Source organism: Equus quagga, chromosome 13, assembly GCF_021613505.1.
Source record: "Equus quagga isolate Etosha38 chromosome 13, UCLA_HA_Equagga_1.0, whole genome shotgun sequence".
Classification (NCBI taxonomy): Eukaryota; Metazoa; Chordata; class Mammalia; order Perissodactyla; family Equidae; genus Equus; species Equus quagga.
Genome location: NC_060279.1, coordinates 33592930 through 33608174, shown reverse-complemented (window position 1 = coordinate 33608174; position 15245 = coordinate 33592930). Strand labels below are relative to the sequence as shown.

Here is a 15245-nt window from a genome sequence, read left to right as displayed (position 1 = left end):
AGCTCATCTGCACACAGGACTCCAGCTCTGGCCTTTCTCTGTTCATGCTCCTGTGTGTATCTGTGCTGGGCTTTCCCTCTCCCGGCTCTTTCTCTCTCTAACACGCACTGCATAGTCAGCTTGAGCTGCCACAACAAAATACCATAGACTGCGTGGCTTAAGCAACAGAAACTTGTTTTTTCACAGTTCTGGAGTCTGGAAGTCCAAGATCAGGTGCCAGCAAGGTAGATTTCACTCTGAGTCTTCTCCTCTTGGCTTGTAAGTGGCTGCCAGCTTGATGTGTGCTCATGTGACCTTTTCTTTTTGCATGGAGAGAGAGAGAGCGAGCCCTTGGTGTCTCTTCTTATAAGGGCACTAATCCCATCCCAAGGGCTCCACCATCGTGACCTCACCTAATTCTAATTGCTTCCCAAAGCCTCCTCTCCAAATACTATCACACTGGGGGTTAGGGCGTCAACATATGAATTTGAGGGGGACACAAGCATTCAGTCCATAACACACACCCTGTGGTCTGTCCACAGGAGGGAAGTTGCCTGTGTTTCAGGCTAAAATCCAGATGGCTCAGGTTTAGTGAAATCCCAGGAAAGCAGTTCTCTAGAGGGTCCACAACATCTGTGATTGTAAAAAGGAGGCCTATGCAACTGCTTATTTTCATGTGAATTGAGAGTCCTCTCTCTCTAAACATCTCCCTCCTCCAAGCCACCTACACTCTGTGCCGGGCATGGTGGGAGGTACACAGAGGAGTCAGAAGTGATGCTGCCAGCTTGCTCAGAATCCAGTTGGGGGACAAGGCATACATCCTGGGAGAGCATCTTGGGCTCACTTGAGTCTTTGGAGACACTGTTCTCAGCCTGGCAGGAGTAGTTCCCGGCATCCTGCTTTGACATCAGCGGGAAGAGGAGAGAGACGGCTCCGCCATGGGGAGCTGAGCAGTTCCCCAGGATCTCCCCATTGAGGTAGAACGAGTACAGGATCGGAGCAGAGCCCCTTCGGACCTCACAGAGAAGCTCCACCATGTCCCCCACAGCGAGGCCAGTGGGCCTGGGTCTCAGCGTGAGCAGAGGACGGGACACAGGAGCTGGGGCAGCACACAGGTTGGGAGGGTCAGCTGGACCACCCAGGCTCCCAGCTCTTCCTCCCCTAGGGACTCCTATCCGTACTCCCAGGGGACCCCATTGCATGATGCCCAGATCCCTGGGGAGTGTCTCCCCTCTCTCCCCCACTTACCCTGCACCCTGATCTCCAGCTGGGGGCTCTGTTTCTGGACTCGGCCTCCCTGAGGGGCAGCCTTGCACCAGTAAAGCCCGGAGTCTCCCTCCTGGGCTCCTGGGATGCAGAGTTCTTAGGGGATGCCCCTGTCCTGCAAGATGTGGTCCTCTTTGTAGAAAGAGAAGAGGAGCCGCAAGGCCGACGTCTGGGGGTGCCACTTTGTCTCACATCTCAGGGTCACCGGGCTCCCCTCATGGGGCTCAGGAGAGGGCACAGCGTGCAGCACAGGAAGCAGGAACAGCTCTGGGGAGAGGCAGGCCCAGGACTCAGGAGGGGAGCCCTTGACAGCGAGGCCCCAGGAGGCTGAGGTCTGCACTTCAGCACATCCCAGGCCACAGCCCCCTGTCCTGTGGAAAACACTCTTCATCTCCCAGGAACCGGCCTCTCATCCTACCCACTAGCTCTGAAACGACTCCCACACACCCGAGTCCCTCTGGAATCCTAGGCCAGAGCCAGAGGGGCCTTAGAGGTCATTTGTCCCCAGAGGGGAAGGGTCCAGCCCAGGGCCTCAAGGGGAGTGAGTGGCAGGGCTGGTTCAGGGTTCTTCCTAGCCCCTCTCCGGGGCTTTTCACCTCCTTCTCCTGGCTCCAGACGTGCCCCATGGGGAGTTGGCAGGGCATTTGGACAGCGTCATGGATGTCTCAGGGCCCTGTGGACTGGCCCAGCATCAGGGGCAGCCAGAGGTGGGGGTACTGCCCAGAGAGCTGCTGACCTCTAGAGACCAGATACCTGAGCAGCACCCTACTCCCCCCGACCCCCCAAACTGGTGACTCACCTTGGACTTGAAGCATGGCAATCCCTGAGGTTTGTCTGGTCGTACGTCACCTGCCCAGTTCACCAGTACTGGCCACTGTTTTTCATTGTTGCTGGCCCCACGAACAGAGGTCGGTTATCCTCAGAGAACTAGAGGAATTTCCCATCTTTGTAGGATGTCACCTGGGACAGAGCTGCATTCCTCTTTTCCTGGCATCAGAGAGTCAAGATGTCTCCTTCACACTTGGGGTTTGGCCAGGCTCGGAGGTTCAGCTGGATTGTGAGACACAGGAACAGGGTCACCCTGGAGCTGCAGGTCCCATCAGCCCACTTTCTCCCTCTGTATTCAGCCTGAGGCCTCCCATTGGGGATGGAGGCTCCTGGACTGCACCTGTGCAGCTGTCACTGCCCCCCCAGTCCTTCATGCCAGACGAGGGCCAGGGCCTCTGCTCTCCTTTCCCCTCCTTCTTCTCTTTTTCCTCTTTCCTTCCTCTTTCCCCTTTCTTCTCTCTTTTCCTGTCTCCCTGACCCTACCATATATTGGGCTTTCCTCATCCTTGACATATTTGATTCCCGCTGGAATCATTCCAACCACTTGGCTGTCTTTTTCTTCCTGAAGAGATGCCCGTCATACAAACTTCACATCCTGCTCTGGTCCAGGAGGACCCAGCGGCCCCCACCTCCCACGGCAGCTCTAGGGCCAGCCCCCATGAGAATCCAGAGATGGGCAAACCTAAGCTGGCTCCCTCTTACCTCCCTCCTCAGAGGCTCTCCCAGGCCAGGATTCCATCAATGCCCCATGCAAATGCCCACCCCAGCAGAATATGCATGATGCTGAGGAGGTAGAATCTATAAGGCTTGATATAAATATATTGGTTAAAACAGCAAAAGAATAAAAACACTAAAATATTTATTAATAAGGGACTGGTTAAATACATTATAGTCCAGCCATATAATGAAACATAAGATAGCCATGAGAAAGAAAAAGGTAGGTCCACAAATACCTACATGGAGTGAGCCCCAAGATACAGTGTTAGGAAAAGAAAATTAAAAGCAACATGTAGAACTGTGTGTACAATGCACCTCCATTTCTATATAAGAAGAAATACATATACATATTCACACAGATATATATGTTTGCATATATACATAAATTTTTTAGAATATAGTGAGTAGACTGGGTAAATCATGGGCTAGGGTTGGAAGAAAGGTTTTCACAATGTGCTTTTTGTTCTTTTAAAAGATTTTTTCTAATGTTTTTATCACATTCACCTATATTTTTCAATAAAAAAGCGAAATAAAACAAAAGATTCTAACCTTCTTTATTTCCCCATACATCCTTCAATAAACCCCTCTTACCTGACGTTACCTGAATATGGATCCAATCCTCGCAAGTGAAGGTCCTAAGGAACTCTGTTTCTCACCGCACAATGAGAATGGTGGGGAGGAGGTGAGTAGACTGTAGACTTGAGAATCCGGGATATCGTAGTTCAGGCAGAGTAGGATGAGTAGATGAGAAGACCAGCAACTGACAATAGGCTTGCCATTTTGTTGGTGGCAAGAGATAAGAGAGACACAAAGCATGGCTGAGCCTATGTCCTTGAAGTTACATGCCAAGGTCCCAGGTAGCACTGGAGGACGTGTGAGGTTAGCCGATGCAGTCTTTACTCAGACACAAAGAGAAGGATGTTCTGCTGGAAGTTGGTTCTGCCATCACTTTCTCTGTCTCTCTCCAGTTATGGGAAAGAGTTGTTGCATCCCTGTATGATAAGCTCCCGGTAGCCAGTCACAGCATCCTGCAGTGCTAGGACTTCTGTTGGTGGAAAGGCCTGGTGCAAATGGGAGAAGGTGGCTGAGAAAGAAAATCAGAATGGACCCAGACACAGAGGTTTGCCACTGGGCACTGGAGAGGAGACGGAGGTCCAGGGCCATTCACAGGAGGGAAGAGAGGCTGAGACCTCCCTTGCCTCCAGATCTGGAATAAACCACTGCACAGACGGACGCAAAAGCTTGAGCTCAGTGAGATGTAGCCCGCTTTACTGAATGGTCTAGAGTAAGGACTGTAGCAACCTCAGCCAGACAACTGCCCCCTCAGACAGACATTTCCAAATAGCCCGGGTGGTCAGAATGGGACATGAACACAGGCATACACACAGAAACAGCAGGAACGTGAAATTAAAGATGCGTTAAACTTTCCATCACAGGGATCTGCAGTGGAGAAAAGTGATGGGGATTAGATTCGATAATAACTTCCTGGCAGATAGAGTGGTTAAGTGTGGGAACGGTGGCTACAGTGAGTCCCCTTACTCCCTCTTCCTACACAGATTTGGAAAGTGCCAACCTCACCGCTCCCCCACCCCCACCTGGTCACATTTCCTGATAAGCTTCATAGGAACGTTTCTGTACAGCATCTGGCCATCCTGGTTTTAGGGCCTCCATGGAGCCTGCCCATGGCTTACCTGTCCCCACTCCCTATCCTCCCTCCTTTTGGAGGAACAAGAAAAGGAGACCAGATAGGACTTAAATGACAACCACTTCATCCTCTAAGAAGCATGTAGGACAACACCTGGGGTGGGGGAATTTATAAAATAGAACATGACTTTGGTGTCAATTATTAGGGAAAAGGTGGATCTTCAAACAGCACACCAGATTTGATGAGGTGAGTCTCAGCAGTGGAGCCTGACTCCAACTTGAAGTAGATAAATGGACAATTGTAGTCACCTGGGTGACACATGCTAGGATGGCATCTAGACAGGCCAGGTACTAAGAAAGGAAGCAGCTAGAGGTGCCTAAACTGTATCCCCTAAGACAGATTCCTGCTGGTACTTTTAAGTTTCTCTTTTGCTTGCTCTAGTCTTTAGTAAAGACATGTCTAAAGGTTTCAGCCTATCTTAGCCATGTGTTGAAGGGGAAGCAAAATCCCCAAAACCCAGCATGGTGGACATCAGCAGTGGTAATCAAGGAGAGCCCCCAAGAGAAGGTGAACCTCAAAAACAGAGAGTGTCTCAGGCCTATGTGTTCCAATTGGCCCTCCCCACCAGGAAATCCTTGTCCCAGGCCCACCTTCAGGGGTTCTGAATTTCGTTACTATCAAAGAAGGCAATGTTTCCTTGCAAAAATGTGGACTGTGCAGTAACTGGTTCTCTCCTCTTGCAGCAAGAGGAGCTGCTCCCACTCCAAACCATCTTTTCCCCAAGTTGACCCCAGAAAATACTTCATTTGTGTGAAGATACAGATTGCTGTTGATTTTGAGGGACAGGGGAACATTTATGCTGATTTATCAGGAGGCACTGCATGAGCCTTGTGTGTAATTAAACGTTTCGTCAATGCTGTCAGTATTGTTTCCTTCTAATTTCTATTTGTCATGCTCAGTTTTCCAAGTTTGTGGTTTACTTAGCACGGCTGTCAGTAGAAAATCTTGCAAAGCTGATGGGAGTGGGGGAAGTTGTAACAGTGGTTAGAAGTGGAGTAGAAGGCTACCCAGGAGGTACAGTCTGAGCTGCCTTAGAGAAGCCCCTCTCCATCACATCTCTCTGGGACCCACCCGCACCTCCTTACATGAAAGTCCCCGGATTTCCAGATTTCTTGTTGGTTGTCACCACCTTCCCCAAGTTCTTCTTTTAATATGCAAATACTGCTACGAAGATAAGAGGAAACCATAATATATCTCTGTTTAGAAACTGTTCTAATATCTTTGTAAATGTTCAGAGAAAATGTAAATCTCCTTGGGTAAGCAGGCTTAGATGAAGCTATGAGCTCATTTTGGTAAATGTGCAAGCTTAAGCGTTTCAAGCAAAGGGCTTTAAATCAATCGAAGCTTCAAAGGGCAGGAGTTAAGAGTCCAAGTATAGTAGCCAAAAAATATTTTCTTGACTGAGAGAGCCCTCATGGGACTCTTCACCATGAATGACCTAGAGAAAATAACTTAAGGCATTCTTTTTCTGCTTCAATTCAACTCAACGAAGATCTATTTAATTCTACCATATGTAAGGCACTGTGCTAGGTGAAACTGGGGACGCAAAATTTTATGCAACAGTCCTCATTCCCAGGCAGTCTGGCCATGCAGGACAAAGCCCTTACGGGGACACAAAGCAAAGGGTCAGAGTAGCAGGAGAGTTCAAAGAATGGAGATAGCCCACTCAGTTGGAGGGCTCAACTGGCATCAAGAAGGGATCTGGAGGCAGCTGTAAGTAAAATAAATTGTACATGAAGGAAGTGGCAATGACAAAGTCACAGAGATGAAACATCACAGGATATTTTAGGAAACATCAGATGGTCAGGTCTGGATGGAGCATAGGGTAGGAGTGGGGAGTTAGTGGAAAATAAGGGTGAGAGAGAAGATTGGGACCCTCTGAGCAAGACGGAGGCAAAGGAAGTTTAGAGCCAACCAGCAACATGTGTCTTCTGTTCTTTCCCATTTCTTCTGCTGCTGAGAGCTTGTCCCTAACGACCCACTAGAACAATGATTCCTAGACACACTTCCAGGATGGATTTCTAGGGCACAGACATCCTTCCATAATGAACTGAGTTCTTGGTTCCTCTCTTAGTCAGAAAGACTCACCTTCTCACCCAGCTCAACATTCTTCCTTCCTCGGCCACTCTTCCAGCCTCTTCCCATTTATTGTATCCCTCACTCCCTCCACCAGCCTGGGTACCTCTTATCTTCTTGTCCTTTCACCTCATGGCTACATTTGTTCTCTCTTGAAAGTGACTAGTGATAGAAGAGTACCCAACCACATTGCCCAAATGCCTGCCCACTTCCTCCTCTGAAGGGCAACAGAGATTTCTGAGAATTAAGAGCTAATTTGAGAGCTCAACCCTATTTAGTATGTTTAATTCTCACTCACCAGCTCTTCTCATATCTTCATCCAACTCTCTGTGTCCATGTCTCCTGAACCCATTGGATTTTCCTTTTCCTTGTCAGATGGCAGAAGCAGGAATCACAGGAAGGAGCACCAACACATACACCAAAGGACTAGGGCCTCCTGATGTGTGAGATGGTTGCAGAGGTAGGATACTGCTTACTCTCTGTTACGAGCTGAATTTTGCCCTGCCCCCCATTTGTATATTTAAGTATTAACTCCCAGTACCTCAGAATATGACTGTAACCAGAGATAGGATCTTTAAAGAGGTGATTAAGGTAAAATGAGGCTGTTATGGTGGGCCCTAATTCAATCTGACTGGCGTCCTTATGAGAAGAGGAGATTAGGACACCAAGGGTGCTCATGCACAGAGGGACAACGCTGTGAAGAGGCAACAAAAGGGTGGCCATCTACAAGCCAAGGAGAGAGGGCTCAGAGGAAACCAACTCTGCCAGCACCTTGATCTTAGACTTCCAGGCTCCAGAACTGTAAGAAAACAAATTTCTGAGCCAGCCTTGATGGTCTAGTGGTTAAGGTTCTGTGCTCTCACTTCTTTGTCAGCCCAGGTTCAGTTCCTGGTTGTGGAACCACACCACCAGTCTGTCAGTTGCCTTGCTGCGGTGGCAGCTCACATGGAAGAACTAGAAGGACTTACAACTAGGACATACAACCATGTACTGGGGCTTTGGGGAGAAAAAGAAAAAGAGGAAGATTGGCAAGAGATGTTAGCTCAGGGAGAATCCTTCCCTGCAAAAAAGAGAAATTTCAGTAGTTTAAGCCACCTAGTCTGTGGAATTTTGTTATGGTAGCCCCATCAAACTACTACATCCTCCCGAGGCCATATTGGTATGGATGGACTGAAGAGAAGTTTTTGATATTACAAGTTCCTTCCAAATGCATGGGCTCCTTCAGAAGAAATCAGTTTTGTCTTACATGCCAGCAAAATTTGCCATGCCTTGAGTTTTATGATCCTGCTACCCTGGACACAACTGAGTGGACCAAGGATCAAGGACTGGCTAGACCAGTGGATTTATAGGAGAGTGCCATATCCTAGAGTACTAAGTTTCCCAATTAGATTCTCTTTGGGAGGTTTAAGTGTGCAACAGAGAGGAAAAGAGCAGTGAAAGAAAGGGCAATATAAACAGAAGTAGGAGAAGTAAAGACAGAAGAGAGAGAGAGAAGCTGAGCGAGGAGAACAGCTATACCTAAAGTAGATAAACACTTCTGAGGGGACAACCGGTTGCCTGGGCAACCAGAGTTGCTGTTGGGTCACTCTCACTCTCCCGTGAGTCCTGACTCTGAGACAGTTGAGACAGTTTCCTTACTTGGCCTTAAAATAAACCTCATCACTCAAGCTCTTCTAAGCCTGAGCCCATCTCTTTTTCTTGCAGTCTGAAAGAATCTACCCACTGCAATAGTGTGTTAGGTTGCCAAGGCTGATGTAACAAAGTACCACAGACTGGGGGCTTAAACAGCAGAATTCTATCTTCTCACAGTTCTGGAGGCTGGAAGACCAAGATCAAAGTGTCAGCAGGGTTGGTTCCTTCTGAGGGCTGTGCGGGAAGGATCTACTCCAGGCCTCTCTTCTTGACTTACAGACGGCCATCTTCTTCCTGTTCTTCCCTTTGTATATGTCTGTGCCCCAATTTCCTTTTCTTGTTAAAAATACCAGTCATATTGGATTAGGACCCAGCTAATGACCTAATTTTTATTTAATTGCTTCTTTAAAGACCCTATCTCCAAATACATCACATTCTGAGATACTGGGGGTTAAGACTTCAACATACAAGTTTGGGGTGGGGGACACAATTCAGTGCATAAAAAAATAGGTTCATACCTAAAACCAAGACATTTCCCAGCAGGCTTCCTCCCAGCCAGGCAGCTCTCTTCAACTGACATCCCCCAAATAAGCTGCCATTCTGGAGTGAGGACCGTGCTCACCAACCAAGCTGCGCCTCAGAACTGACGTTTATGCTCTTCCAGAAAAGAACACTGAGGCCTCCACCCCTCTCCAACCCTCTAGCGTGAACTAAACCAAGCAGGATATATCTGGTATACCAATATAGAAAGATCTCAAAGACATTTTTAAGTGAGAAAACAAGTTGGAAAACAATCTGTTCAGCATGAACACGTTTATGCTTAAGAACAAATCTATATATTCTGTACATGTATATAAAATAATATAAAAGCACAGGGGAAAAGCCAGGCAATCAGAAAACAGACAGGAAGGGCATGAACGTTTCCTTCAGGCTGTCATGGAAGGAGAAAGTTGAGGGGAGGTGACGAGTTTTAAAGAAGTTTTTTTCATGATGGAGTAACCCTGAGCAAACTAGTAAACAGGGGAGGGATGGGAGATGCTGAGTAATTGATAAGACAGGACCCTCAGGTAGGTGGAAAAGAGTAATTACAAGCAGAAGCTGATCAAACAGTGAAAAGAGAATAAAGGAAAAGAAAAGCAGAAGCGGCACAGAAACTGAACACGTAGAAAGGTCCTGAGCAGGAAGAAAGAAAAGTGGAAAAACTCTAATAACATGCCCTCAGTCTCAGCACAACAAGAAGTGGGGTAGTTCACTGTTGTGGGCTGAATTGTGTCCCCTCAGATCCATATGTTGAAGTCCTAACCCCAGTACCTCAGAATGCGATGGTATTTGGAGATAGGGTCTTAAATAGGTAATTAAGTTAAAAATGAGGTCACTAAGGTGAGCCCTAATCCAATTTGATTGATGTCCTCATAAGAAGAGGAGACTGGATACACACACACAGTGGGAAGACCACGTGAGGACACAGAGAGAAGGCGGCCATCTACAAGCCAAGGAGAGAGGCCGCAGAAGAAACCAACTATGATCTCGGACGTCTAGCCTCTAGCATTGCGAGAAAACAAATTTCTGTTGTTTAAGCCCCGTAGTCTGTGGTACTTGTTATGACATCCCTAGCTGACTAAGCCGTCCAGCAAGCTTGTGGTGTGCTCAAGAAGAGTGGAGGGAGGAAGACTTCCAGCCCCAGTTGAAAAAGAGGAGGGGGCTGGAGCCACACCCACTGGGGAGAGCAGTTTAAGCCTTTCCAGGAGGCTGACAGAAAACAGCCTGCCCGGACCAGGGGTACTAATGAGGTCAACTCCTCTTTCATGTCTCTTTCCACTCCCCTGGTACTGTGTTGGTTCAGCCTAGGCTGCTGCAGTCATCTCCGTACTGGCTGGGAGGTGCGCTCAGGTCTCCCTTCAAGAGAACCTGCTGCGTGGAGCCTAGTTGACTGATAGCCTCCAGCTGCTGCACCTCTGGATGTGCCAGGTGTTCACAGTGAGGTCATGTCCCAAAGGCCACTCCCAGCCAGTGATTGAGCACAGTGGGGTACCAGAGACAGGCCATTTGTGCCTGATGTGGGACGTTGCTAATGGGCACCCCATCAGCCCTAGAACATCCTGTCAGCCTGGCTCTTTTCTCAGAGCTGCACTGTGGTCTGAGGCTCCTCCTACTCACCCCTCCTTCCCTCCTGCTCTTCCTTCACAGGTGTCACACCTGCATTACGGCCTGAAGGCTCTCCTCCGCTACCCTGCTCCTCCTCTTTCTCCATCACAGGTCGGGTATTTCCCCCGGTGAGTCTCTTGCATGTCAACTTTTGTCTTGGTCTCTGCTTCTCTTAACCCACCTCACTGCCCCCAGTCTCCCTTCCTTCAGTCCATCCCCCACACTCCCTGGGTCATTCTTCTTCTCAAATTCAGATCTTGTCACACTCTCTGCTTTCACTCTTTCCAGAATGCCCGGTCCCTTACAAGAAAAATTTTAAAACTTCAGTCTGCTCAGATTCAGCCTGTGCTCAACTGCCCATTCTCATACCATTCATCCCAAGTCCCCCTCCTGACAGCCATACGGAACCATCTGCACTTTTCTAAACTCCAGTGCTTTTTCACATCCAGGTCTTTGGTCATATAATTCCTTCTTTCTGGAACATTCTTCTCCATTCCCAGCATGCCCTAACCCACCACACACACACACACACACACACACACTTCTTCTGATGATCTTTGAATTCTTATTAAGATCTACTTCAAATGTCCCCTTCTCTTTAAAGTCTTCCTGGACACACCCAAGCAGAGGAGATCATGCCTCTCTATGGCATTCATCAAACTGTCCTGCAATCCTTTGTCTCTTAGGGAAATCTTTAAGTCAGGAATAGAGTCATGTCTGTATCCTCCACACTAGCACAGTACCTAGCACACAATACCTAGCACACAGTAGGTGCCCAAACTTTGTGTAATGTTGTGTGTATCTATATGTGTACATACAGACACATACGTGTGTACATTAAATATAACAACATCAAAGTTCCAGCTTATGTCCCAATGTCTTGGCCAGTCATTAGTACCCTGGTCTGGCTCCTCTCTTATCAACTTACCCTCTCATCCAGCATCTTCTTCCTGGTGACACCACAGGCCTGTGATTCTTCATCCCTTGGGTGGAGTCAGGTGTATATGGCAGGAGGGTATTTGAGGAGCCATGGCCAGAAGTATCACAATCACTGAATATCTGCTGGGAGTCAGAGGTAGACAGGGAAAGCTTCCCTTTCCTAGGCAAGGAGTCTTCAAGTTGCCAAGAAAAGCAAGAGATCGGATCTCCCCAAAGAGAGGTTTTCTGGAAACTTTTTTTTTCTTGCATAGGTTAATTCAAGTTGGTTTCTATTACTTGCAACTAAAGGACTCTAATGAATTCACTTGAAAGATCATTGTTAAGAAGGAAATGACTTGCTTGAGAGATCAAGCTTAGGTGGGAGGTCCCTGTTGGCTAGGACACAGCAGAGCAGGGTGGTGGTAGGACACGGGTGGGTGGTGGGCGTTGGGGCTAGATGACCTTTCAGATCCCTTCTAAGAGGACAGATGTGCCTGCTCTAGTTAGTGGTTCTGGCCTGTTTCCCCCAAAACGAGAAGCAAAAAGCAGGAAGAAGGGCTTCTCACAAATTTCCAACTTCCTCAGAGGAACAACACATGTAAATCTCAGTAGAGTCATTCACAGCAGCAAGCGACCAGGGCAGAGGAAGAACAGGAGATGCCAGGAGAAGCAAGGCCACGCTTCTCCCAGCAGCAGCCAGGACTTCAGATGTGATAGAACAAGGAAGACAGTCTCTTCCAGAAGCAGAGTGAGCTGACTACACAGCCAGTAAGAAGAGAAAATGGAAAAACTGTGGTCTCAGCTCAATATTTTTCTTACATGATTGTGAAAATAAAGTCATCCTCTCTGTAGGCTGAATAACGTCCCCCCAAGATGTCTATATCCTAACCCCAGAACCTGGGAATGCTACATTATATGGCAAAAGAGACTTTTGCAGATGTGGTTAAATTAAGGATCTTGAGATGGGGAGATTATCCTGGATTATCTGCATGAGCCTGATGTAATCAATAGGTCCTCAGAAGAAGTCAGTGTCAGAGCAAGACCACGTGATGACGGAAGCAGAGGGAAGCAGAATCAGAAACAGATGTTACACCACTGACTTTTTAAAGACAGAGGAAGAGGGCCAAAAACCAAGGAACATACCTATATTCCTTAGTAGATAGCAACTGCCTCAGAGTACTGCTATGAGGATTAAAAGATTTAATACATGCAATAGTAATCATTCAATAAATGCTCACTATTGTAATCACCCTTGGACCTCTTAGAGCTGCATGATGCACTATGGTAGCCACAAACCACATGTGACTATTGAGCACTTGACATGTGGCCAGTCTGGGTTGAAGTGCACCACAAGTAGAAAATACGCCCAGATTTCAAGGACTTAGTACAAAACAAAATAGAATATAAAATAGCTCTATCATTTTAATACTGATTACACATTGAAATGAGAATATTTAGGATATAGTGGATAAATTAAATATATTATTACAATTAATTTCACCTGTTTTCTTTTATCTTTCCATTACCTTTATATTAAAGGGGCAATTAGCAACTTTGAATTTCTGTATGCGGCTCACATTATACTTCTATCAGACAGGATTCTTTGAGTCTCTGAACCTTGCTGAGCGGAACGGAACAGAGACAAGCCCTACACATTCAGGGAAAGTGGTAGGATGCACTGACTTCTTTACAATTGCCCCTGGCACTCATCTCCCTCTTTTGTGTATTTCTATGATGCTGACTGAGGGACATTCCTGGGAGCACCCTTGATTCTTGACTGCCTGGTACAGCTAAAGCAAGAGAGTAAGTTCACTGGCCTCAGGCACAGTGCAGTCTCTGCCCCAGGGCAGAAGGATGTGGCCATCACTTTCTCTTTGAGACTCCAGTGAGCTCAGAACACCATCCTCACTCCCGGCTCAGCAGGTACCTGAACCCTCCACGCCAGAGACTATTCTTTTAACCTTGCCATCTGCTCCGAAATGTTTAGTCTGTCTCAGTGCTTGAAATTCTACCATTTGGGCAACTCCTTTGAACAGGAAATTTAACTCTATCAGGAAATGGTGCGTGGGTCTCACAACCGTTAAGCCTCAGGAGCCACCAGAACTCAGCTTGCCTTCCTTCGCTGGCGCTGCCCATCCGCTCTCGCCCCAAGAGTGGCCCTAGACCAGAAAAAAGCCTCCCAGCTCCCTTCTCCAATGTCCCTAAAGACACACACAGCTGGCTTTCATACTTAAGGCTCTACTGCCAATCATTACAGTGACACTGATGACAAAGGACAGCAAAAGTAGCAGAGCTAGGCAAGCTGCAAGGGCCCCAGAATCTTCCTCAGGTCTCACAACCAGTCCCTGGAGGATGGGGACTGAAGTGGACTTCAGCCACTGTCCTATTCTTGAGTGTGGAGCCTAAAGGTGAAGGGCACGCGGGCTCCTTTCCCCGAGAAGCCTATTCCCCACTTTGTGGGCCTGAAGCAGCAAGGGCAGACCCTCAGGGTCAAGGGGCGATTTGTACCTAAGAGGCCTCCAGACTGGATGATGTGCATTTCAAAGGCTCTCTGCACATAGCTCTGGACACTCCTCACAATAGCCATTAAAATCTGTGTTTCTAATTAGACACAGAATTACCATAGATCCAACAATTCTGCTTCAGGGTATACACCCAAAAGAATTGAAAGCAGGTACTCAAACAGATATTTGTACACCCACATTCTTAGCAGGTGAATAGCAGCATTATTCACAATAGCCAAAAGGTGGAAGCACCCCAAGTGTCCATCAAGGGATGAGTAGATAAACAAAATGTGGTATATACGTTCAATGGAATATTATTCAGACTTGAAAAAGGAAGAAAATTCTGACACGTGCTACAACATGAATGAGGACATTATGCTAAGTGAAATAAGCCAGTTACAAAAGGACAACTGTTGTATGATCCCACCATCTGAGGTCCCTGGAGTAGTCAATTTCATAGGGACAGAAAGTAGATGAGAGGTTACCAGGGGATTGGAGAGGAGGTAACGTGGACTTATTGTTTAATGGGTGTGGAGCTTTAGTTTGGGAGGATGAAAACGTTCTGGGGATGGACGGTGGAGATGGTTGCACAACAATGTGAATGTACTTAATGCCACTGAGCTATACACTTAAAAATGGTTAAAATGGGGGCTGGCCCCATGGCCAAGTGGTTAAGTTCGTGCGCTCTGCTTCGGCAGCCCAGGGTTTTGCCGGTTTGGATCCTGGGCGCAGACATGGCACTGCTCATCAAGCCATGCTGAGGCGGCATCCCACATGCCACAACTAGAAGGACCTACAACTAAAAATACACAACTATGTACCAGGGGGCTTTGGGGAGAAAAAGAAAAAACAAAATCTTAAAAAAAATGGTTAAAATGGTAAATTGTATGTGATGGATATTTTGTCACAATTGAAAAAAAGTACCTCCAACTAAGAAAAAAAAATCTGTCTTTTTACAATATCTCTAACCAGAGCCAGGTTGTGACCAAATATGCTTCCAAGTCTACTGGTCTGAAAAAACTCATTCTCCACCCCTCCCCTTCCCTAGGCGAGGAACCTCCACCAGGGAACCGGCCAGGCCTCTCTCAGTGCCCCCAGGCTCTCCCCGTGTGGCCTTCCCTCGGGTGTTTCTCCGTCTCTCCGTCTCTCCATCTCTCCATGGAACTTGTGGGCCTCCTGAGAGCTCACGTTCTCATGAACCCACAGGGAGGCCTGCAGTTTGAGGCAGTAAGTTTGAGTCAAGGTATGTTAGTAAGCACATCTGGCTGCACACCTGGCAGCAGAGACTTGGTTAGCAATAAACTTCATATTTTTATTTCCATCTTCCAACTATTGAGACCCCTCCTTGGCTGGTTCAGAACTCAAGCAGGGAAGAGAGAGGTGTTACTCCTTGACCACCCAAAATCCCAGCCCTGCCAGTGTGAGACCAGAAGGCCAAGTCCAGTGTTTTCTACTGCACCTAGGTTTCAGCAGTC

General features: G+C 47.5%; 1 pseudogene; it reads right to left on the bottom strand.

Annotated features, from left to right (window-relative positions):
* Nucleotides 1-677: 677 nt before the first annotated feature.
* On the bottom strand, nucleotides 678-2577 carry LOC124250160 (Fc receptor-like protein 6; annotated as a pseudogene).
* Nucleotides 2578-15245: the final 12668 nt, after the last annotated feature.